The sequence below is a fragment of the Meriones unguiculatus genome, chromosome 14 (assembly GCF_030254825.1).
Source record: "Meriones unguiculatus strain TT.TT164.6M chromosome 14, Bangor_MerUng_6.1, whole genome shotgun sequence".
Classification (NCBI taxonomy): Eukaryota; Metazoa; Chordata; class Mammalia; order Rodentia; family Muridae; genus Meriones; species Meriones unguiculatus.
This window is the reverse complement of record NC_083361.1, coordinates 58717187-58743117: the sequence shown is the minus strand read 5'-3', so window position 1 is coordinate 58743117 and position 25931 is coordinate 58717187.

The window sequence follows — 25931 nt, the reverse complement described above, 5'->3', positions numbered from 1 at the left end:
TCTTTGCACCTCCTTGACACACCTTTCAATCAGTTTTTTCCTCTGTAAAGAGTTAATGAGAGAACCTATGCCCAGAGAGCTGTAAGAAGACAGAATTCCTGAATGAAGATATATTATCAGAGCTTAGGACACAGAAAGCATTCCGGAATTGCATCCAATCATTACTTAATTTTTATCTATGGCTATGCTTCCCTATGATTCCCATTTGAATGGGGAAAATTCTGTAGTTGGGTCAGAAGATGTGAAGAGTGAAGAGGATGACCCGATCCTAGGTGACTGTACCCTGGAGAGGGAGGAGGGGTAAGGAGCATGATTCTGGACACAGTATAGCTGTTAGCTCTCAGGCTGTTTGCCTGTCTGCGGATGCAGCTGTAACTAAGGCAGCGGCGGTCTCTGCACTCTTGCTCTGGAGAAGGGCTGAATGCCTATGGAGGCTCCCACTGAAAGCCCTCCCCACCTCCGTGCCTCTAGAAAAATGCGAACTCAGCAACACTCTTTACACCCAGCCACAGAGAACCCTGGAGTACAGATGCAGACAGAAGCCTCATTCTCAAGTTTTCCCTCTGGTTAAACCTCTTGTTCACCCATCAGAAGCCATGTTTGTCCATCTCTTCAGCTGCTTTTTTCAAATGCTGGCTCTTAACATTTGATCTCCCCCTCTGCTTATAACCCCTTTTATGACTCACCACCTACCTTGCCCGTGTCCCTAGAACTCTATCCCTTTATGCTTTTCTTATAAAGGCCTGTTCACCTGTAGATTAGAAAGCCTCCAATCATAAAGCCACCTCTCTTATTTTTGGGCATGGACTGGGGAGAGGAATTAGATACACATTGCCTGTTGCCAGTCTGGAGGAGAAGAATCCCATCTGGGCAGCTCTCCAGGCTAATGCCCACCACCATCTTCCCCACCGGGGAGTCTTGTAGCCAGCATATTGACTTGCCCTCATATTCTGCAAGATCATAATCATAAGACAAAGCTTTCTGAAAAGTGGCACACACCCTCTTTGGGAAGAAATGGTCCATGTATTTGGGTTGGCAACTCATGATGGAGAGAATGCCACTTCCATATGTCTTCTGCAGTGCCCCCAGGAAGCTCATGCTGCTCACATCAGGACTCTGGATATTATACGATTTGTTGCTCAGTGGGAAGACACTGAAAAATCCTGAAGGGAACTACTTGGCATCAGTAATATTGTGTGTCTGCTCTGACACACATAGGATGAGAGCTATTTTGCTCAGGGCTCTTAGTCTGCCTGGTATGTTTTGTGTGGTTGTTCATCTGTTGTCCATATCCCCACAGTTCTGTATAAGAAGGTGGCCATAGAGGTAGGAAGGGGGCCAGCATCTGTACTGTATTCTGAGGCTGAAGCTTTTGCTCTTGGATGTCATCACAGCATGCTCCATGGTGGAGGAGCACCCTTGAGAGATCACAGTCAGTGTTCATTCATTTTGATGAAGCAGTTATCCGCTTGTGGCTTCAAGACAGGAGACTCTGTCTCGAAGGAGCCAGAAGGAATGGCTGTGTCTGGAAACACCCGTGAGTCTCAGGAAGATGCTACAAGTGAGCATTCACCTCTGGTGTGCCTCAGTAGGGGAGTCCAGATACTCCAGTTGGAGAGTTCCTAATCTTCAGGGACAGTATCTAGTGGGGAAATTAAAATGAACTAACAGTTCTTTTGTTGTTTTTCGGGACAGCGTTTCTCTGTGTAGCCTTGGCTATCCTGGACTCACTTTGTAGACCACGCTAGCCTCAAACTCACAGAGCTCTGTCTGCCTCTGCCACCCCGAGTGCTGGGATTATGGGCCTCAGGTTCTAGTCAGTTCCATACCCAGCTACATATTTCCCTGAAATTTCCAGCTGTTCTCCGTCACTCTATCAGGCTATTTGATGATAGCATCTTCTTGAGCGCGTCTCTGTCTGATCTGGCTAATATCAGCAAAGTCATAGTGACAATGAAATCGTTTTTGTGTTGTGCAGACCACACAGGATCCCAGAGTCCCTTGCACCTGGGTCCTAGCCCACTTATGCCAGTCCTGGCTGCTAACTTGGGCAAGCCGCTCAGTCACTCTTTGGCCAAAATTTGTTCTGCTGTGAAACCAAACACTTGGCTTTGGTTCAGTTCACACGGCAGTTTAAAGGATCCAGATTTTCCTGCAGGTCCTTATGTAAGAATGTAAATGTCCCAGGCTGGACTGTTCTCAGTCTGCCAAAGCAGAGCGAAAAGAAGAGGGTGGCAAGGCCTTAAATGGACCCAACGGGTGGGGACAATGTCACACTTTTGCTGCACCAAGTCAGTCAGAGTTGATGATAAAGATGAAGACCCCCCACCTCACCCCCCGTTTCCAGGCTCAGAGAGGGATTCTGGTTTCAAACTTCACCGCAGTTGAGTTGGCTTAACTCTCATGTGGAACTAAGGACTGTTTTGAAAATGAATTGGAAAGCAGCTTTCTTACCCCTCTCTCACAGAGGCAGTCAAATGCAGTTCAGAGCTTAGGATGTGTCTGTAGATATGTGAGCCTGAGCCTACTGATTGAGATCATTTTTCTCCCCCGGAGGAGAAACAAGCTGTCTTTTTGGAATGCTTCCGTCTCTTCCACTTTCCAGCCTAGACACCCTCCTAGATGGGTACCAGGATTCAAAGAGAAAGAGAGCCATTTGCCTGTCCACTGATAGACCCACAGTATCCTCTCTGGCCTGAGAGGAACGGCTGGTCCTCTTTTAGGCAATCATTTTGCGCTCGGAGCCAACCCTGTAAATCTCAGTTGTATCAATTAAAGTTCAGCTATGTGAGAGAGTTTGTTCTTTCTTACTAAGGTTACTGAGCAGGTGAAACAGGCACTTTCTCAAAACTCCCGGCCTTCCTCTGGCCTCTTTCTGCAGCTTCCATTTGTATCTCGTACGTGTTTCGGTAACTGCATGCTTCATTCGGCATTTGAGTGATATGTCCCTTTGACTGTCCTGTCTCTTTCCCATGGGACAGTTGCATTCAGTAGCTGGCAGGGAGTGAGCCTCATCTGCCCGTCCTGCGTGCCTGCTCCGGCTCAGCGTGTGTTTGTTAAACCAAGTTAATCACCCACGCAGCCCCTACAGTCGTCTCCCAGGTTGCAACGGGTCTGTGACATCATCTATAATCACCCTTGTTTGATGGCACCTCCCAATAATTTATATGTATGGGCGAAAAATAAATGCACAAAGGAAAACAACCAGGCGAGCCCACTCTCGGAGAGGGCAACACCACCGGCCTTTGTGGCTCTGAGTGGGTTTTGAGTGCCTCATGTGAAGGTCTCTTAAACATTTGCTTCCCCCCCCCTCCTTTCTTGCTCGATCTCCATTTCTAGCACTTGTAAGGGACCTTATTACTCCAATCAGTTGTAGGTCCGACATAGGTGATATGCACACACATCTTTAATTATTTTTCTAAAAGTCGACATTTGTGATGGACTTTTGAAAAAGGAAAAATGAATGGTGCTTCAGCATCACACCCGTTATCTCCTTTCTCTTGTTCAAAATAGGAAAGGCGATATAACACATTTGGCTGGCCGAGAGCTGGCATGGCCCACGCCTGCTATATCTCAGTGCTCAGGGGAGGTCAGTACAGCCAGTTCTACTGAATCCTCTTGGAAGGGTTTGAGAAACACGTGATGTAGAGGAGAGAAAGAGTTAAGTGACCGTCACCAATTACAGCCTGGGAGGGGGTGATTAAGAGCAAAATTGCAGGGAGGTTTTTAATTTAGCTGTCTAGAGGAGTCGCCCCCAGTCACACCAGGCACTCATCAGATCATACACCTGGCTCCATGCTATCACCCCGTACTGCCAGTCAGAGCAAATGTATCAGAAAGGGCGCCAAATGGATTGTGCGGCTCCCTGCCCTTTGCCTGCACGGCCACTGGAGCTCCCTTCTATTTTATTAGAGACCGCAAGAAGGGGCCAATCAAGTTTAAATTAAGCAAACCAAGAAACTACCCAGGGGAAAGTTTAAAGTATGACTCGGTGCCATGCATTCAATTTGTACAATTCCGTGTCGTTGCCAACTCCTATAAATATAGCTGTTAAAGCGGGGGCTTTGGTGTGCGTGCGTGCGTGTGTGTGTGTGTGTGTGTGTGTGTGTGTGTGTGAGTGCGCGGGCGAGCATGTTTGTATTTTTGGCTATAATATCATCTCCTGTACCTTTTCCATCCATTTCGTCTGAAGTTCATTCGCCCTGGACCAATTTCTCCATAATGTTGTGTCTAAACCCCCACGGTAATGCATCTTATAGCGGCAACGTGCGAAGCTGGGGTGGAGGGTTGCTTTGAAGATGTTGCCAGCTGGTGAACTTCCTTTAAACTATAATGACACAGCATGCTATTAGCCAGAGAGACCTGCTAGGCAACAGCGCTGAGCGTCTCTGCGTGGCTTGTTGAGTGCCTGGCATTGTGCTACGTGCTGGATCACACCACCTAGAATGCTCAAAGCATCTGCAAGTGGGTTCTACAGTACCTCAGGCCGTTGAACACAAGTGGAATAAACTAGAGATGCCTTGTGAATGTTGCACATCACCTCTTGAAGTACATGTACAATGAGGTCCATCCATCAGTTATTTGTATCTACACAAACATTGAACTTCATATTAGCATCCTCTTCATATAAATATTTATAAATTACTGTTTAATTAATATGTTAGCTTAAGCAGTTTCTATTGGTAATATGAAGCCAGAGGACACTATGAAGTTCCAGAATTGTACACAAAAATGAGTGTTTGCAAAGATGCTAAGCCGGTTTTTTTTAGGGAGGGGGAAATATTAAAAGCCAGGATTAAAATTAGGATCTACAACACCTTCTTAAGGCTTTGCTGTTAATATATTCTTGTGTGTGGACATAGTATCAGTTAACTGTTCGAGGTTTTTTAATTGAATTAGGTATAATGAAATATTTTCAAGATTCTTATTCAGATTTGCAGATGAGAACAGTTTATTCTTTTTAGGTTTTAGTTTGAATTCCACATTCTGATCATATTGCCCTATCTATCATAAAATATGGATAGCTCTCAGTTCAGTGCTCTGAAAACAGCCAACTTTTTTTTTTCTATGCTTAATGGGCTCAAATAAGTAAACTAAATTAATCAGGAAAGCATCCAGATCAAGTATGCTTTCAATTCAAATTTTTACTATGTGAATTTACCTATTCATCATGTGCTGGCAGAGAAGATACAAGACAATAGGGTCATTTAACTCCAGCTCAACCAAATGTCTGAAAAGGCTTGCTAGTTTCTAGCTTCTCTTTCTTTCTGGTTTCTAGTTTCTACTTTGTTGAGATGTAAAATATTTTTACTCCTTCACAAGTACAGGTTAAATCATCAAACAATTTAACAACATGTTAGTAAATGATTTTTAAAAATAACTATAATATAACCCAAGGAGTTTGTTTTTCTAAGAAAAAAAAAAACTCAGAAAGCTTCCTGTAGATATAATTGCCTTCTTTTATTTTTGGAAGACTATATTCTATTTTTTTTCTAGAATTTTCTCTTTCCTTATTACAGAATCTGATCTCACTAAGTAATTCAGATCAGTTTTTAGTGAAGGACTTCTAGCAATAAAAAAATCAACTTCGGAAAATGTGTCTTTACTATTGCCATTTTGAACACATATATGAGCCAATTTATTGCACAAATTGATGTTATCTTTGACAAATCTGAAATTCTTCATGAATCACAACTCACATCTCTGATAACTCCTTGAAAGAAGGATTTGCTGCAAAAGACCCTTTAATGGCTTCAGACTGCAGTATGACAGCCAAATATGTAGGGGAGAACACTGACATGAGCCCACTAGGAACTGCAATTTGAAAAGAAGCAAGTTGCAAGCGTCTCACTCTTTTGGTCACTGCAAGCAGAATACTGGTCAATAGTTTCAGTCATGACAGGCGCTGGCTAGCCTGCAGCAAGCGTGGTTTCTAAATCAACAGCAATGCAAACAGATCCCGGATGAAGAAAAATAGCCTCAGATCCTAATACAGTGGAATCTTATTTGAATTCTGAACATTTAAAAAAAAGGACAGAGACATGTTATGTACAGGCAATATAATTTGCATCTAAATAAATCAAGAGTAAAAGGCTAGAGACAGCAATAGCATTTTAAAACTATATATGTTCTTTAAATCTTCTAAAATAAGAGCAGTGCATCTCTGTGTTAGGATTTACTGCATAAATAAATGTGTTTTTTTTTCCCCACAGCTTACCATTGGAAAAAATGTCATTAATGAAAAGATACTGTCCTTTTTAAAAAAAGTTTTCATAGAAGGCATTAATTTAAATTTCAAATGACAATTATAAAGATTTCAGTAAAAATAATCAAACTTTCCCCCCATGACTTGAGTTTCAAGTGGAAAGAAAACTTGGCTTTGTTCTCTGTATTGCTATTTTCAAATAATTGTCCAATAAACTGAATGCTAAGTAAATATTATACTAATATTTGTTTAAACTTTAAGAACCCTTCAACTAGTTGCATACCAAAAAATAAAATAGAGTGTGCAATTTTCTGTTTCATAATTTTAAAAGTTTAAGATCTTGTCAACTGACCAATTTTATCAAAATTGATTTAACCAAAGCAGTCTTTAATGACTGCTCTGGCAGCATTAGAATAAACTATTGTAGTTTGGCAAAAACAAACAATCCTTATTTACCTTTGTATAGTTTGATTTTCTCTTTGAATAGGTCTTGATTTTTAAAGAATGTTGATTTTACACACATTTAAACACGTTTTTACTTGGTTACAGGCTATACTACAATAAAGTAAAAATAATTTCATTCAGATCTCATATTTTTCCATGAACTATAAACTTAGAGATTTAAAAATGATTTTGTACTTTTCTATTATGGTTTATAAAAATTATCTGTAATTTTAATTCATTTGTAGTAAGATTTACCTATAATACATAAAAGAATGGGAAGGGGATTTGTAATATTTTAAAATGATAATTTGTAATCTTAGAAATTGCTTTGCTTTTCTCTATGCAAAAGTCATTTTGAAAGGCAATATCAAAAGGGGAAAACAACATAATGATTTATAAGCTACATTTTAATTTTATAATTTGCCATTTTAAATAATTTGTGATCATACAGTGTGCTCTATTTCATAAAATGATAAAGAAACGTCCAGTTTCCATGGCCCATAATGAATAACAAAATGTAGTAAAAGTAACCAAAGATTATCTGGACCTACTCAATTAAAAATAAGCCAACATTTTGAGTAGAAAATTTAGTTTACTAATTTACTCAATTTTTATTTGTTGGGTTTATTTCTATGCTTCACCTCATTGACACAGAGCACCTACCCATTGAAGATAATAAAAATTTCAAGACATATTTTAATGGAATAATTGTATCAAAATTCTAAGTTAATATCTCAGGTGATAAATATGGCAGGAAAAAAGTTTGATATCTTAATCGTGTTTATTCCTAGAAACCAAATACTGTAGCAGAGCATTGTGCAGAGCGGAATGAAAGAGCGTTTTCTGTTTCTCATTCGTTTGTGTCAATATTGGCCCATGTGGACTCTGTTTGATTCTATTTATTTTTGTCAAGAGAAGTATTTCGTGGAAGTCTACGAGGTTTAGTTTAGTTTATTTGTCATTGCTTTCCAAGGCTTATTTAAGTATTTCAAGAAAAAGAAAGCAGAAGAGCTTTTGTTTTAAAACTGGCAGTAAACATTTAAAGAAATGAGTTTTCTTCCTTCAACTTAGAGAATTTCCAATTACGTGTTGTTTTAAAATACGTTTTTAAAGACAAAATTCCCGAAGATAATTCTTTATCTTTTGAAATATAGATACTTCCTTGTTTTCAGTTTAAATGTGTAAGCATGTAAGCATCATTTTTTCCTACAAGAATGTGTTTCATGTATAAAGATATTTTTTTCTTGTTTGTCAATATTCTCAAAATTTTAAAGTCAAAATAACACAACAGATAAATAACTGGTGTGTTTTGTTATTTGTTGTTGCATAAAATAACTTGACAGATTTAGCGTTCAAATATCAGGCTCATAAAATACAAAGCTAACATTTCAGAATATGTTGAATCTTCATATAAAGTAAACATCCTATGCCTCAGATTGAAAACCACTGATAACCCCAGTTTTATTTATTTCCACACTGCAACTATAAACTTCAGTTTATGACTGCAACTTCAGTTGCTCATAGTGTAATTTTTTTTTACTGAGGCAATTAGTATAATTAATTAATTATTCAATAATTGAAATGCAGGTTAACAAACTTCCATATATAAAAGTTAAAAAAATGTCCCTCATTCAAACTGTGAACTCTAAGCCTATAAAACTCTTCAAAGAACCCCAAGATATCAAGCAATCTTTTATTTAGCTAAACCTACCCCCCACCTTCATGCTCTTTCATACTTAAATAGTCAGTATGCTCGGAGCTTGGAAAAAAGCTAGGAAAGCCTTAATGGATCACTGATTTTAACTAAAGAGGTAGGTGCGTATCCCTTATAAATGAATCCAAAACAATTTTTGTTTTAGCAGTGATAGTTTTCATCAAATGAAAACAAGCTTCTTAGTGTAGGAGAGCACAGTGTTAAACAGGGCACTTATTAGCATAGCTTTTATTTTAAACTCAAGGACAAACATTCTAAAACAATATCTATTACATGGGGACAATGGTGCAGGTTTTTTTCCACTTTCTGATAGTCCAGCAGTGGACTTCCTTTGAGCCAAGGGTAACATAACCAAAGTACAAAGCGAAGGACACAGGAAAAACAGCAGGAACACATAAAATCAATTTAAGAAAAAACAATATTTAATCTTGTCTGAGTGAAAAGCTAACGCAGTGAATGTGATGTAGGCTTTCTCTTTGCATGCGAGTTTTGTCCCCTGTGTCCGATCTGCATTTATGATTAAGGAAAATGAGGTGCAGATTTGGAGTTTGCTCTGGTTAATATAAAGGTTATACATTCTAAAGTGGCTATACATTTTAGGTTCAGTTATAATCAATAGCAAAAAGAATGCTCTACGCCATGGAGGTTTTTCTCTAGCGTAGAAATAGACAAGCCAGGTAACATTGCTTTTCGGTTCCTCACAGTCTCTTTGGGAAGCCATACATTCTACTAAATTCAGGCTTTCTTCCCTGAATAATTCTAAATGGCAAACATTTCTGTTAAATAATTTTCCCTCTAGCCTTCAAAAATGTATGATGATTTGGAAAATCACAATGGAATAAATTAGATATCTTGACAGAAACAGTGAGAAGGGTAATTTCTATTTTTAGTTAAAGGAGGAACTTCAAAGGAATTAAATCAAAGATGATAAAAATGTCTCCTTTTATGGCAGTATTCTTTCCTTTGTTCCTTTTCTGAATAAGGTACTCTAAAAGTCTTTGATTTTGGAAGTCCTGAACCAATCATACGACTGTAGTCATTTATGCAAGACTGAACTTACATAATTATCCCTACAAGGATACAGATTTATTTTTTAGTGTGTGAGAAACTGTCCAAAGGAAAATCTTTGCAACAAGTGTCACTCATCTCTAAAAGGCATTTCCATATTAACTATGTGAACCTTATTTTGTTGAAAAAAAAATCTTTTATCACAAATCTTTAACATGCCCCCTCCCCTGGTTTTAAATGGAAGTGTGTATTTCTAAAGCAGTATTATCGACCACACTGGTTAAGATAATTCGTCACCTATTTTTTCCTGTTCTCTTTGTGTTCATGACCTTGTTACCTGTTAGCATTTTGGCTTAGAAGTTTTATTATCTTTTATCGTTTTCATCCCTTATCGCTTTAATACATCATCCTGAGGTATTGTCAAGTCCACCCCAAGCACTAATCACATATCCAGGAAGAGCTTTCTTTTCTAGCTTGTCCTGTGGAAACAGGTAAGGACAAGAACAAGTGTATTATGGCCCCGCTAGGTCAGCAGCTCCTGCATTTGACATCTGTCAGACAGAAACAAGGAAGAAATGCTCTTATCAATTACAGGAGATCACTGATAGTGTTGGGAGTTGGAATGAGGAGGGAGCTTTCATTTTTTTTTCTTTAAATGGATGCCATCTGTGTCTATTAAAAGGTATGGAGGAAAAAAGTCTCATAATGCTCGCAAGCAAGCACACAAATAGAACATCCCCCAAACAAACAAACAAACAAACAAACAACTAAACAACAACAACCATAGCAAACACATCACGTGAAATTGTAGTAACATGTAGTCCACTTCCTTAGTCTTTACATACAGGAAGCTTGTATTAACTTCTAAGACCATAGTAAGAAAGAAGCCTAATATACCATACAAAGCCAGATCCACACAATACCAAGATGCATTAAAGATCACCATTTGCCAATCATTAATTAAATATCAACAGTTAGAATAGCAAAGAATAGGTAGACTCAAATAGAATTTATTTTTATATTGTTTTTCCAGAATCAAATTCTATCCCCTAACCTCATTAGAGGAAGTGAGGGAGGCGGGGGCACTTTCCTTCAGGTGTGGAAGGAGTTCTTACGGGAATCGATGCGCTTCTGCTAATGAAAATGCTAAATTGCCTCGTCGGTCTCCCTCTTTAATTTACATGATTTCTCTTAAATAAAATCATTTACTCAGTGACAGTAAACGCAACCAGCAGATGTTTGATTATTTGCTGAGGCAAGACAGTATATTAACTGATGGAAGTATCAATTGCAGTTATTAAAAGAGATGCTACTTAGGAGAACTGTGGGATTCAGAAATAATTATTCATATAATTAGAGATTGGACATGAGTCAACAGGAATTGTTTTGGCATAAAAAAGACATTTGGAATGACTTTAAGTGTGGTCCCAATTGAAGTATACCCAATGCAGATAATGTAAGCCTCATAGTCACTGTCCTATTGCTAAGATCATTCTGTAGTCTGGGAAGCAAAATGGATTTGGTACAAATAAAGATTGTGATAAGTTGCATGTATCCTATGGCAACAGTTTATTTGAACATCTTCAAGCCTGGGTATACTTCAAAAGTTCATTTTTCTCAATTAATATGTCTTATACTTCCTTGGCCAAAATGTAGTCTATTAGCTGACATGACTAGCATATAGACAACACATTTAGCATTTGCTTATTATAAGTGATTATGTAATCCTTCCCCTCGACTTTAAAATGCAGCCGAGAATAAAATATCAGCCTAAGTGTCATATGCTAAGGGAACTCAGAATAAATTATTACACAGTGTGAGGCTAGGAACTCCTCTGTGAACATATTGTATCAAGTGGTGTTTGGATCCGGCCCATCTGAAAGACTTGAAAACTGCTTAGAATGTACTAACTGTAAAAAATGCTGTGCCAACACTGATACATTTAAACAGTTTTGTTCATGAAGGATTTCATCTCTACATTAAACCAAGGCCTAGCAGGCAGGACTATGATGCTAAAATGCACACACACACACACACACACTCACACACTCACAAATTTGTTAAGCAAAGTCAAAATTAATGACAAACAAAATCAAGTTTTCTTTGTGTTTGATTTTCAGGCAGCCGCATCCAAATATAAAAGAACCATCAAAGAAAGATATTCATTAATTATTAACTCGCAGCAACTTCAGAAAGCAGAGCCCTTAAACCTCCATTGACATCCTTCTGCTGGACTCCTAATCTCTGCAAGTTGTTGGTAAGAGTTACATTATACACACAGCATGCCACCAATCCTCCCTTTAACAAGTGCCGCTACAGAGCTGCTCACTGCAGCCTGGAGGACCACACAAGAGAAGCTGTAATTTCTGCAAAGACATTTTAAGGAAACCTTTGCAGTCCCACATTCTGAGTTATTTACCTCTGTCAACTGCCTAATGGTACGTCAACAGACTAATGGCAACATGTGTTTTGAAGAAACTCATCCATTTTTTTTTTATTGTTGAAGTACAGAAAGACTGATGTATTAAAATGTTTTACTCTATTGCATGACCAGTTCAATCTATTGATTATCCTCAAGCTTTTTTTTTTCCCAGGTAGGAAAAAAAGAGGCATGCAGATAAGTGACTTTGATAAAATTTGGACATCTATAATGTCATGTAAGCAAATGAGCTAATTTAGTTTTTTTTCTCTATTGTTATTTGTGTTTCATGACTTTAAATAAAGGATAACTAGCTTTCTGTTGGCAAGATGGTTTTGTCTATATGACAAACATTAAGTGAAATGTAAGACTGATGTGGATAGCCTTTTAATATATGGTAATCTCCACAACAGTGCGTTCAGATGTTCACTCTGGACTTTTAACATCCTCAGGTCAAAATGCAAGGAAAGAAAATGTTCATCTCCTCATTTTGGAAATTGGCAAGATCATGGTCAGCTAACTTACCACTGTGCAATGTACAAAATATAAACCTCATGGACCGTGTCTCAATCCTAATGTAACCATGGTAGGAAGGGCAATTAAAAACACCTTAACATGAGTGTAAAAATGAATGCCTGTCATCTCAGTTTTTTATTTTAGTTTTTGAGATGGCTCTCTGTATCGACATCTGCATAGAACAAAACAAAAGCACACAGCTGTAGCATGTGTCAGGAAGAATATTTTTTTCTTACTTACAAGATGCACGTCCCATATTCTACTTCATTTCCCCTTTTCTCATTCTCCCTTCTAAAACTATAGCGAGTATAGAGGTACAATGTCTAACCAAATTAAGCGTGCAGCGATCCTCGTGGATCTAGCACATTTAGTTTAGTTTTTAGTTTTTTTTTCTTTTGTTTAAAGCCAAAGGAATCAACAGCACTGAGAACTGGTAATAAACATTTATTAGCAGATCAAGTCAATTCATCATAAATTCTCCAGTCTTTGAGTTACTCCCCAGCTGACCTCCTGCAAGTCTATCAGTTTGTCTCCATATCACAAAAACTAGAATGGTCAGGAATCAAAACATTAACTTTCCAAACCAATGTAGAGCAAACGAGCTGGGGAAAGTGGGTGTCTGTGATGACTCACGTTAAAGGTTTTATCTCTTTACTCTATTTGATTAAAGGCCTTGTATTGAGTTAAGCAGCAAATCCTGCAGAATAATTAATGGCTGTTAGTTTTTTTTTTCCCCCTCACCCACCCCACCCTTTAAATGAAAGCTTAAATGGGGGGAAAATGGAATGTCAGTCAGAGGCTGGCTCATACCAATCATAATAATTATAATCTATTAGAATTAAGTCATAATCATTAGAATTTCTTCTTTTCTCCTACCTTTGATGGCCTGTTTCGTCTGTTTCATTAACAGCTGTGATTTTTACAGATGTTCTTGACATTCCTATGTTTTTTCATCAGAGTCTAAGGCATTCTAACGGGAGAAAATAACTCTTTGCCTATAGAAAGAGACGGTAATACATTAGTTACTTGAAGCAAGCAACTTTTGCAATATGTGTATCTCGTGTCCATAGTCGTCTTTATTTAGGCTTGTCCAGCATTTTGTTGTATTCTGCTCTTGCCTGGCAGCTGGACCCTGACCTTCAAGTTTTTTTTTTTTTTTTTCAAAAAAAAAAAAAAAAAGAATTCTTTTCAGATTGTAAGTTTCCCCCTTCTTACCCTCCCACTGACACCATCCTATTCAGAACTGGAGATAACTTTATTCATCTACACGTCATTGTATCAAATTCAATAGGCAAACTGCTTCAACAAGCCTCTGAGCTGCTGTGGACAGTGATGTCTTCATCCCCGCACGGTCCCCAACTGGCCCCCAGTGCAATTGGATTTTTACCACCATCTTTTCAGGCATGAAATGAGCAGAGTTACAAAAAAAAATCATAAATTCAAACAAGTGTTTTATTACTCTGTTAGACCACTCTGGATATATTTTCCAGCAAATTTCTCAATTGGATGGAGTTTTAGCACCAGGCAGCATTGCTGTGAATCCTTTCTACCTACTGGAAAGGAAGGAGGGGGCTGTTTATTTGTCAAGTTTCTTAAACTGTGGAGTTCTTTAATGAAACGTGTTTGTGCTGCCAGCATTCTAGTAAGTGAGAAATGCAGAGGCTCATGCCTTATGAAATGACGCTAAGGCATGGCTTACACAAAGAGCTAAGCGCAGGGATTCCGTGATTCCAGCAACCTACAGGCAATATCCTATTTTCAAAAAACAAAATACCAAGTTTGCCTGCCTCCTGATGGATTTGGGAAGAGTGGGAATAATGATCTCTCTCTCTCCTTTTTTTTGTTCCCTTAGGCTCTGCAACATGTTGATTTCACTTTTCAGTTTGGGATTCAACAAGAAGAAAAATAGAAGTTGCTTAATGTCAGGAACATCAAATAAGTGTTTGATGTTGGATGCCCTTGCTACAAAAATCAGCCTCCTGTCTTCAGCCAGGATGGCTGGGTATCAGATTAGTTTGCTGGGTGGGAATTGGCTTTCCTATGCGGATTCCCAACGAGGCAGTCAGTGCGCTTTAATCAACAATATAGTCTTTTTCTTTCCAAGGTGGATTGTGCTTTGAAACCTTTACAAGGATTCCCTTTAAAACAAAAAGATCCTTTAGGACGCTGAGGTTTAAAAATCCAACAAGAAAAATCTGGGCTCAAACAGTTCTGAACTCAGTCACGTATCCTTGTCCATTCCTGAGACGCTCCCCTCCCCCATATCAGAATGCAAAGCCTGAAAGCAAGTTGAATGATTAAAATTAAATAGAGCATCTAAAGTCCTTAAACCAGCCAGCCATTATAAAACATTCTAGATCCCGCAGATAGAAAGGGAGAAAGATCTTTTAAAAAGCAGACTTACATCATTGAGTAGGTGTTTTCTACTCTAGCTTCTATATGTTTATGTAGCAAGTGTTACAGACATTTGGAAGGATTTGAGAGTTTCAAAAGGGAGAAGTTTATACATTAGTGCTGCAAGTTGCAAAACACTGTTGATATTCAAATGTTTATTGTGCAAAATCTGGGATAAGCTTGGGCGTGAGGGCCCCTTTAAGTGCCTACAACCCTTGCTAATTCCCCTCAGCATTGAGGCGCGCACAAAGGCCTTAATCCAATTCCACTTTTTTTTTTTTTCAGAAAGCCTATGCTATTTTCCCTCACATAAACTAACAACACTACCCCATCACGCTGCAGAGTGGGTCAAAGAAAGAGCGCTCTCTGTTTATACTTCAGCAACACCACGTTTCTCAGGCAAGCATGGTGTGGGATTCGAAGTGTTTTCCCCAGACCCACGGCATCCTTCGGTGGCGGAGGGGAGCGGGGGTTGCTGCAGACACCAAGGTGGTAATTTTTAAGGACTCAAAAAAAAAAAAAGTGCTGGGGGAAAGCATTCACTCATCTGTTATCTGTGAAAAGACATTGAACGCTTTAGCCACATTCCTGAAGTTCTGATTTGAATGACACAAGTCAGACTTCCTTTGATAAGAAAGCTTGCACATTTTGATAGAGCGGCATTATTTTTCTCTAGAGACTGTTGCTTCGCCCTCCTTTTTTTTTTATCCCCCCCCCACCTCTGTCTTCCTATTTTTCCTAGGAATTTCTTATGGTTATGTAACAATATTCTTTACATTTTCTCAATCACTGGTTCCCTTTATCGAAAGGAGAGCTTGATGGAGCTCAAATTTAGGCATCTAGCCTTTTTTCTTTTTTCTTTTCTTTTCTTTTCTTTTCTTTTCTTTTCTTTTCTTTTCTTTTCTTTTCTTTTCTTTTCTTTTCTTTTCTTTTCTTTTCTTTTCTTTCTTTCTTTCTTTCTTTCTTTCTTTCTCTCCCTCTTGTTTTTCGTTCATTTTTTTTTATGTGCCTGTGATTTTGGTGACAGTTTCTGATTTAGCTGAAAACAGTGCTACAGTATAGGAACCAGTAACACCTGTGTTTGTCAGTGACCGCATACTGTGAGAACATAGTGACTGATCACTCTAGTAATTAACTAAGTGAGAGCTGCAATTGGAAACAACCATGATTCTTCCCAGAACTGCATTGCAGGGTGGGAATGGAAAGCTGCTGAACATGAGAATGAGGAAGTTTTGGAGTTGCACTCTCAAATTGGTGTCAGCAAATATGAACCAGTGATTGAGAAAATGTAAAGAATATTGTTACATAACCATAAGAAATTCCTAGGAAAAATAGGAAGACAGAGGTTGGGGGGGGGTAAAAAAAAAAGGAGGGCGAAGCAACAGTCTCTAGAGAAAAATAATGCCGCTCTATCAAAATGTGCAAGCTTTCTTATCAAAGGAAGTCTGACTTGTGTCATTCAAATCAGAACTTCAGGAATGTGGCTAAAGCACATGGGACTCTGGGTTCGAATTAGGGAGAAATATGCACTGTTTTATTGATTCCTATTCATGTTATCAAACTGATGAAATATGTCTTTGCAACTTTTCAGTGTCTTCACTCTTCTGTGAAGCCTATGAGAAAAGAATCTGATGGATACTTCTCAAGTGCTTGCTTTGGAACTGAGACATAGATCATTGTCCTGGGAGATTACATTCATCAATATGATTCTATCAGAGAAAACAAGAAAACAGTTCAGCACAGGGTTTTGTGTATTTTAAAGATACCAATCTTTGCAATTAGAGAAAGTTGCAAAACATGAGAAAATCAACTCTTTTTTTTTTCTTCTGATTCTCAACATCTATGTAGATTTTCTACTGAAACAGTATCTGGGATCCACTGTGTGCAAATGCTCCCCAGCTAAACCCTGAGAGGCTGTAAAGGTAGTATTTTCTGTAATTAGTTTGTGAAAGAAAAAAAAAAGTCAATGGTCTCTTAGAATGTAATTACATGTTAATGTCTGCACAGCCTGAGTGGTAGCACAGGGCTGTGATCCTATTACTTGGGAAGGTGGGAATTGATCATGAATTTGAGGGCAGTCTGGGCTGCAGGACAAGACTGCATCAAAAACAACCAACCAACTGACCAAGCAACGAAAAGCAACAATATATAGTGGCTGTAGACAGGGCTCAGTGCATATGAGCATTTGCTCTGTAAGCATGAGGTCCTGAGTTTGAATCCCTAGCACCCACACCAAAGGCTGTGCATGGCTTGGAATCCCAGCTTGGGGACAGCTACAAGCAGATGCTGAGAGTTCCCTGACTAATTGGCCAGCCAGCCTAGCCTAAACAGTAAGTTCTGTGAGAGACTGTGATAATAAATATTGTTAAAAAAAAAAAACAACAAAACCTGGTAATACAATGGAGAGCAATTAAGAAGGATGCCTAACGTTTGTCTCTGGCATCTCCATATGCAAGTCCAGGCACCCATATCCACAAACACACTGCTAAGCTCCCCCCCTCATCCACCCACGAAAAGTCTAGTAGGAATCTCTACCTTGTACAATCACATATTTATCTGAGCGTGAGAACCAAAGTACACTGTCTACTTTTAAGGTAAAAAAAAAATTGTCCTTTTAGTAAAAATACTGACAACTAATAAAAAGAAAAGTTTGCATGAAATAGCCTAATGAGAATTAATTCAGACCTCAGGAAACTGGGCCGGTCCCACTTAAATCTGGTCTGATACCTAATGGTCAGCTATTACATTATTACGTTATCAAAATTACATTGCTTATGGAATTAGGCCATTTTCATCCTTGAAGGACTTCTCAGTAACACAGAAATAGACTTCTCTTTTTGCCTCAGAGGTCACCTTCAGAGGGGGATCTGTTTTGGGAGTGGACTGAGTGTGCCCTGGTATGAAGCAGTGACAGGATCAGTTTCTTTTACAGTGGGCATGGCAAAACTTAACTCTAGAAAACATAAAATGGTGCCCTGTTGGCAATTAATGCTCAAAGAACCCGTTTTGAGCTTGTAACAAAACCACAATATGTGGACTAACGTGAAAAAATAGTTTACTCCAAGGAATCAATTAGGCTTGCACTTGAACCTGATTGAGTGCTAGTGGTTAGTCATGGAATAATTTGTGTAATTAACAGCAATGGGTTTTTGTTTGTTTTGTTCTGTTTTTAATGACATATTAGTTAGGCAAAAGGTCTAAATAAAGCTTCTCTTTTCTCAGGAAAGAAAGGTAGGGAGCAAAACAGGGAGAGAGGAGACAAGAAAAGCATACTGAAGACAAAGTTAGAGTCAAACATGTAGTTGTTCAAAATCTACTGTAGGGCCAGCAAGGTGGCTCAGTGAGTAAAGATGCCCACAGCACAAGTCTGGCAACCCTTGTTTGATCCCCAGACCCTACATAAAGGTGCAAGGAGAGAAACTCCTCCATAAATTTGTCCTCTGTTCTCTATATGCATGCTATGACAGAAATATCTGCATGTACCAACCCACACACATCTCACACACATACACACACGATGACATACACACCCATATATAAACACACACCACATCATATACCACACACATACCATACACAGTAACACATACATACTCTCACACACACATACACACATTCACAATACACAATCACACAATACATACACACACAAACACACTCACACTAATACATACACACACTCACACATACACACAGTCACACATATATACACACAAACACACTCACACAAACACACAGTAACATACACTCACACACATACACACTCAAGCACATACACTCAAATACAAACACACACACACACACACACACACACACTCAGGCACTATAGAGATTGTCTGGAAGACTAGTGGTGATTTTGAACTACTTTGTTTATGAAGAGCATTCATCTCATAGATAACACTTACCAGTTCCACTTACTAAGAAGGGAATAAAGCTGACTTCAGATTTCTGCTAAGTCCACACCAGTAAGAAGGTGTCAAGATGGACTTACATACTGGGAGTTAGGCTGCCTTAAAGAGTTAGCGTCTCCACCCTGGCTCTGAAACTCAGACATTCCCGTGATTGTCAGGAATCAATGGACTGCAGAGATTTGTGTTAGACCACTAGTGAACTGGAAAATGGGTGTCCTATTTGAGGTATGTGTGTATCCTTGGTTTAGTTTTCTATTTAAAAATAAAGTCACTGTTCAGATTAGCCAGCTGGAAGCTACTGTGAGAGCAGGGAGACCACTTAGCATATTGGCATTTCGAGATTTTCATACGTGACATGGTGGCTTCTGACACTCACAATTAGAAACAGCATAACACTGAAAAGGAAGCTAAGACAGGAGAAGTGAAAACTCCAGGCCAGTCTGGAATACAGAGTGAGTTCACGGTCATCTTTGGCAACTTAGTGAGAACCTGTCTCAAAGTAAAAAAAAGTAACAAGAAGACTGGAGAGGTAGCTCAAAGATGGAATGCTTGCTGAGCAAGTTCAAAGTCTTAGACTCAGTCCTCAACACTCAAAACCAACCAACCCAAAGCAGCATAGTTTTACACTATTCTCCACAGAAATGCGGTGTTTGTGTTCTTTAATTCAGCATAAAATAGATAATAATTAAAAACACAGTAAGTTGTCTAAGACTGACCGTTGGGGAATTGTGAAGGTAGCTCTCATGCCTTGGATAATCTTTTACTGATTTAATCTGATGCCTTCTGGCTGTTAGGCAGTCAGGTGTGTTCAGGCTGGTGGGCTCCATGCCCTCTTTGTTTTCCATGGCAGCCTGGGAAGGCTCTTGGATAACCAGCTCATCAAGACCTACTTGAAAGCTAATGTACCCGGGATCCAAGCCTCTGCCCTCCCCCACCATAGGCTCTGTGACTCCTGTGTGTTAGATAGATATGAGTCTGGGAATCTCTTTCTGTGTCTTGTTTCTGAGTTCCCAACATTAGCCAAGAAGAATGTTTTCTTCTGCCTGCTTCTGGGTTCTTTTCGCCCAGGGGAGTCTCTGTTTCATCTCTCCCCATATAGTGCTCTTAGGTTTCTTATGATGTTTTTTTTTCCATGATACTTGATACAGTGGATTCATGTGTTTTGGGGATTGATGACATGAACTCCTTCAGGAAAAAAAAAAAAAACAGCTAAGAATAAGTAAATAAATAAATGAAGGACATTTTAAGAATCAAAGGGGTAGGACTTCCATAGGCTGAAGAATAATTGAATCTCTAAAGGTTTTCAAATTCAACTTAACGCACAGGACTTCACAAACACAAGCCTGTACATGCCCATGCAAAAATCCCAGTTTGAAACCCTTTGTTTAATCTTTTACAAAATATTGGAAGAAACCCTAATTATCACTTTAATTCCTCAAAAAGTCCCCATGGAAAGAAAACTCAAAAATTCAAATGACTAGCTGCCTGCTTTGTCTGGGGTGATTGTGTCGGAGAAATTCATGGGGGAAAAGTAAAGTAAAACATCAACAAATTATTAGGTAATAAACCATAATGCTACCTTTTGTGCTAATTTTTCTTTAAACTTAGGTCAAATGTGGAGTGGTAAGATGTTTAGAAAAAAAAATTATTTTTTCAGAATGCACGTGGGTGAGTACCATTTACTCACCTGATTCTTCCATAGGTAGAAATAGTATCACCCTCAGGGAGCCCTTGTTGGGCATAGTCAGGGATAGTAAGGCACCTCCCTGTATATAGCATGTTAGTGACAGGCAGCAGGATCTTCACACCCATTTACAGTGGGGGAAACTGAAGTACAAGTAGATTTTCTAAAAAAACTGCCTCAGCCACAGGGCTAGTGAAAAGCAGACAGTAGAATTAGATTGTTGGTGGGTCTGACCTCAATTGCCAGAACCTTCCATATCCCTTTCCTCTATTCTAACTATCCCCATCGAGAGATATTTATGAGCTAGATTGTGTTCTTTTCCAAGAAGAATGACGTCAAAGTCTGTGAAGTTATTTACCCAGAGCGAAGGTAAAAACTTCAGCTGCCAGAATCTGGAATGGGCTCAGTCTCATTCCGGAGCTTTAGGTGGCGGCTACGGCAACCCCCCTCAGAGATGCTCCCTCGAGTCCTCCTGGTCCCCTTCTCTCTTTCTAAATGAACCATACCAGTTCTATTCAAGGTGGACGGACCAGCAAAAGCTCATTTAAGCTCTCCTCTCAACAGCTTTATCCCACCTCCTAAACTCAAAAGGGGATAGGCAGAAAGGGGCTCACAAAAGCCTCTTCTCCCCGTAGTCCTTGTAATAGGCTCATTAAGTGCCCGCCCAGGCTTGTTATAAAATACTGTGGAAGCAGCTCCTAAGTAGCTGGCTGTTTGTAACAGATAATATCAAACTGGAGAAACATGTAAAAGCACATACAAAAACAGTAAAACGAGATGTACTCTAATGATAGCAAGCAAACAAGCAAGAGAATAATTAGTCACTCCATGTATATGGTGTGGAGTTTGTAGCGGGCTCGTTTTATTTGAATTCCTTGTCAACTTTTCACTCTAGTGTTTTGTGTATGGGGCAAATAAAAGATGTTCAATGAGGAATTTCTGTGTCACAGGGAACTAAATGATGCCGTGGCCTCTCTCACATGGTATTAATTAATTGGATTGGTCTTAAGCCTCACCTAAAGGATGCTATGGAGTGCTTTGTAGGTTTGTTTTTCCTTCCATCAGGTAAGATTTAATTTTTGTAAACTAGTCTAACTCTTCAATAGCTATTTTCCTTTATAATAGAGTAATGCCATTTATGTTTTGTAATGTTAATGCTAAAATTGAGTTTTATTGTTTTTATTTATAACCAATGCTCCGAATCTGTCATGCTTGCAAAGGACAATGAAACGGGGACTCAGCAGACATTTGGCATTACCCACTGCTTTTGATGAAATGCACCTCAGTGAGGGGGATTCAGATCTTAAGGAAAAATGTCTAACTTTAGGGAAATAATCCTGTCTTTCATCATTATCTATGAAATAAACCTAGCTTATGTAAGAGCATTATTATATTCATTTTTGCCAACTTTTGCTCAAAAACAATCTTTCAATCTCTAGGAAATTGAACATATAATCTCTCTAGCTGCAAAACACATTCTATATGTAAAAGTATGAGAGTCATAAAAATACAGTTTTCTGCGTCTCTTATCAGAGAACCATGAAATGCTGATATTACTGACATAACTCCCGATAGCACAAATGTTTGCCATGAGGAACAATGCATGTACGATCTCCTTTATTTCATCAGCCTGCTACTTAAATGGACAGGCTTATGAACTGTACCCTGTCCTCACTATACCCTAACTCAGTTGGAAGTCTTTTCAATTCTACTTATCTAAATTTCAGTTAGTTTCCTCATCCCTGATTTGGTTCTCATGGAATTTGTTCCAAGATTCCAAAATTAGGCAGTAGGCAATCAAATGTAAACAGAGGGGCCTGACCCTGGATTAACACCCCTAAGTTCTAGGCCTTTCCCTGCTACTGATACCACATATGACCAGATCATATATTCCATGTGTTATCAATTGTCAAAGAAGAAAAATAATTCCCTTGTTGATTTCCTAACTCAAATTCTACTTTAATAATGTTTTCAGATAATGAATAAACATTTGATCCGATTGGCAATAAACGTAACTCATGAGCTCTGAGCCTTTGGAGAAGATAACTTGGTAAAAGTAGCTACACAACTTTTTAAATGCTATAATACATCCTGTACCAAGAGCTCTCGAATTTCAATAGGTATTTCTCCTACTTTCCCCATTTCTCTGTCACTTTTTCCTATTTCTTCTTCTTCCTATTCCCCTTTCCCCTTCCCCTCTTCTTTCCCCCTTCTCCCCTCTCCCCTTCTCCCTCCTTCTTTTTCCTATTGGGCCTTGTAAATGTGTAGTAAAGGCTCTATGCTCTTTCATTATCTCCTTTTCTCTCTCTCTCTCTTTCTTTCTTTCTTTCTTTCTTTCTTTCTTTCTTTCTTTCTTTCTTTCCTCCTCTTCCTCCTCCTCCTTCTTGTTATTCTTTCATTTGAAACAGGAATTGACTAAGTTGCCCAGACTAGTCTTGAAGTCATGCTATATATGCCAAGGCATTCTCTGTGATATTTCTCTTCAGTCTTCTCTGGTTTTATTCCTCCAACAAGGTACAATATTTTTCTATGAAAATTATGAAAGAGAATAATACCTTCTCTTTTTTAATATAATCAGCTTGACAAGATAGATTCTTGTTTGATGATCTGCTTTGGGACAAATGAATATTTTTTTTTTATTGCCACAGTTAGTGCAAATCTGTCTTTGATTCAGCACTTCCACTTGTTTCTACAGATAGAAACAAACATGTGGAAACATGCCTACTTACATGTGTACACTGAGACATTGTTTATGACAATGAAAGAGTGGAAACAGTCTGAATAGGCATCATCAAGAAACTGCTCAACACATGATATTTAGTGACCTATGTTGTGTCTAATACTGAAAGGAGCAGGACATCCCTAAAGTACTGAGGTGGAGGTGCCTTCAAGTGGACCATTAAGTGAAATAAGGAAACTGCACAATGACATGAAAGATAATTTAAAAATGCACATCATTTCAAAGTGTACAAGCATATATTTTGTAAGTATAATGTGCTTTGAAGGTTCATTAAACATCTGGTAACTATAAATGTACAAAAGAAGAAAGCTGGAAGTACAAGGGCCATCAGGAGCAGTCACCTGACTTATCACTATAGCCTTTTGGAGCTTACCCTACATGTATCCACGAGGAAAGAAATAGTAAAAGCCAACACTTAAATGATTAATATGTAGCAATACTATTCTAATGCCTACGAGGTTTAGTTAAATCACTGGATATTTACAATGAGCACACGGGATTAGAAGGATTGCTGTGCCCCTCACTCAGCAGATTAATAGAATGAGGCTGGAGAAAGGGAGGCCACTTACCTGAGCTCACAGAGGCAGTGAGGTCTGGGCTCGGATACTGTCTCAGAGAGGCTGCATATGATATGGAATCTTAGTGACATGGCTGTCTTGTCACATTGTAAATGCCTCTCAGTTGAATGATGTAATGGATTTGCTCCTCACTGCTATGGTATATTCTCCCAACCACTCAAGGTACACTGGCTTCTTCAGTGCAACCATGAACCATTTAACTCACATGGGGATATGTCTGTCCATGGTCCACTATTCCATCCTGGGAAACTATGTGTTCTTCAATGAAAGCAAATGTTGAAATTTTGCTTCTCAGCCATATGATGCAATTCCCCCTTTACAAATTTGTGGGTCAAATTTTTCATTGAGTGTATTTTTTTTTCTGTAATATTATCTCAAATATACATTTGCCTGAGTAATAAGGAATTCTACAAATTACTCACTTTCTTAGAAATAAACAGTTTAATCATAAGTAAACTATGTTTATAACTCCTCTTCATAGTCAGTAATCATTCATTCTAAAGCCAGCACCAAAGAGAACATCCCATTATTTACATCCCAAGATGTACTGCTTATAGCTTTAATAGATGTTAACATTGATTTTATTAGCTGCTGGAGGCAGAACCCAGTGCGCTTAACAGCGGAAGGAATAGCTAAGTTGTTTAGTGATTAGAAAGGGTGGATTGATTTTCTTCCACTGTTGTTCTTCATGCCTCTAATTTCGCAGTCAGTTTGGCAAATAGGAAGCCCTTTCTCTGCATATTTCATGACTTCCCAGCCTTTGCCTCAATTTCCAGTTGTCTCCACAGGCCAACTTCAAGTTCAGAGATTTGCCTCATGCTGCTTCCCTCCACAGGCAGGGGCACTGAGGCTTTTAGATGTCTCACAAGAGTGTCTTTGGAAGTTACTGGGAGCTCAGTTTGACATTATCATCAAAACCAATCAGCCCTGAAACCATTGCCCCTTAGGCATGAGCTGAGGAGCTCCCAGGCAGCAGCACCGAGGAGGGCTGCAGTGGAGAGGACTGCAAGCAGAAACTTCACAGTCAGGAAGTCTGTTTCTCCCTGTGCAGCACAGCTGGCCTTCAAGCCCGACGTCCATCTGCCACAGCCTTCCTCAGGCTGGGATTACATGCCCCACCATGCACGGCTTCATAGATGAACTTTACGTCTTTCCCACACCACGTTCTGTGGGAACCTGTTTGTCTGGGAATATTCTGAAGAGTGGAGCTGGAGATTGTGTGTTGAACAAACATAGAAATGCATTTCTTTTAGGAATCTGGACACCCTGCCTTTTCCCATTGGTTTCTGATGCACTTAAAGTAGTTCATGAAATGAAGATCTCTGGAAGAGACTTGCTCTTTTACTAGGCATGGCATTGGAAGTTTCTGGAAGGAGCCTTGAGCTTTTGGATCTCATATCAAAGGGTTTAAAGTTAACGATTTTAAGTGTGGTTGTGTTTTATTGTTCCTCTGGTGGACTACAAACTTCAACCATTCTTTGACCTCTGCTCGGTCAACTCAATTCCATCTAATGCTCTGTGACTAATATGGTGGATATTTAATCTACTTTGCTGCTGAAATTACTTTTAAGAATCACTTCTCCCCCCCCCCCCTTTTGAAAACTTCCTCTGGAGAGAAATTGCTTATTGTAAGCATATTATAGAATACATTTTTTTAAAAGCTTTTCTCCCAGGAACAATTAAACCTCATCATTATGTTTCTATCACATTAGAAATGAAACAGGAAAAGTGATACTATTCTAGAAGGAAAAATAGAGTCAAAAGGAGGAATGAATGGTAACCTCTGAACCTGATATTCATGCAGATATAGTAAGTAGTGGCGGCTTGGTAAATGTTTGCTGCAATGTAATTAAAGCAGGAGACAAAAATCAATGGAGCACAGGGTGATAAGGTGTGATTGGGGTCCTTCTGGTGTATTTTTTTTTCTTCTTTCTTTTTGGTTTTTTGAGACACAGTTTTTCTGTGTAGCCATGGTTCTCCTGGAACTCACTCTGTAGACCAGGCTGGCCTGGAACTCACAGAGATCTGCCTGCCTCTGCTTTCTGAGTGCCGGGATTAAAGGCTTATTTCGACGAGAATGTGGTCTGTGTGTTCCACAAACAACCCACTGACTCTCGGGCACTTGGGAAGATAAACCTCAAATACCAGCTGAATAAGTCTAGAGATGCTTGGTTCCCCTGAGATCAGAAAAGCTGAACCTAATACTTCCTTTGCTCCTAATTAGTGACTGGACCTTGGCAAGACTTTTGTCCTTGGTGAGAGGTACCATACCACTGTCTATGTAAAGCACTTTTTCTTTCTTTCTATTTAGGGACTTT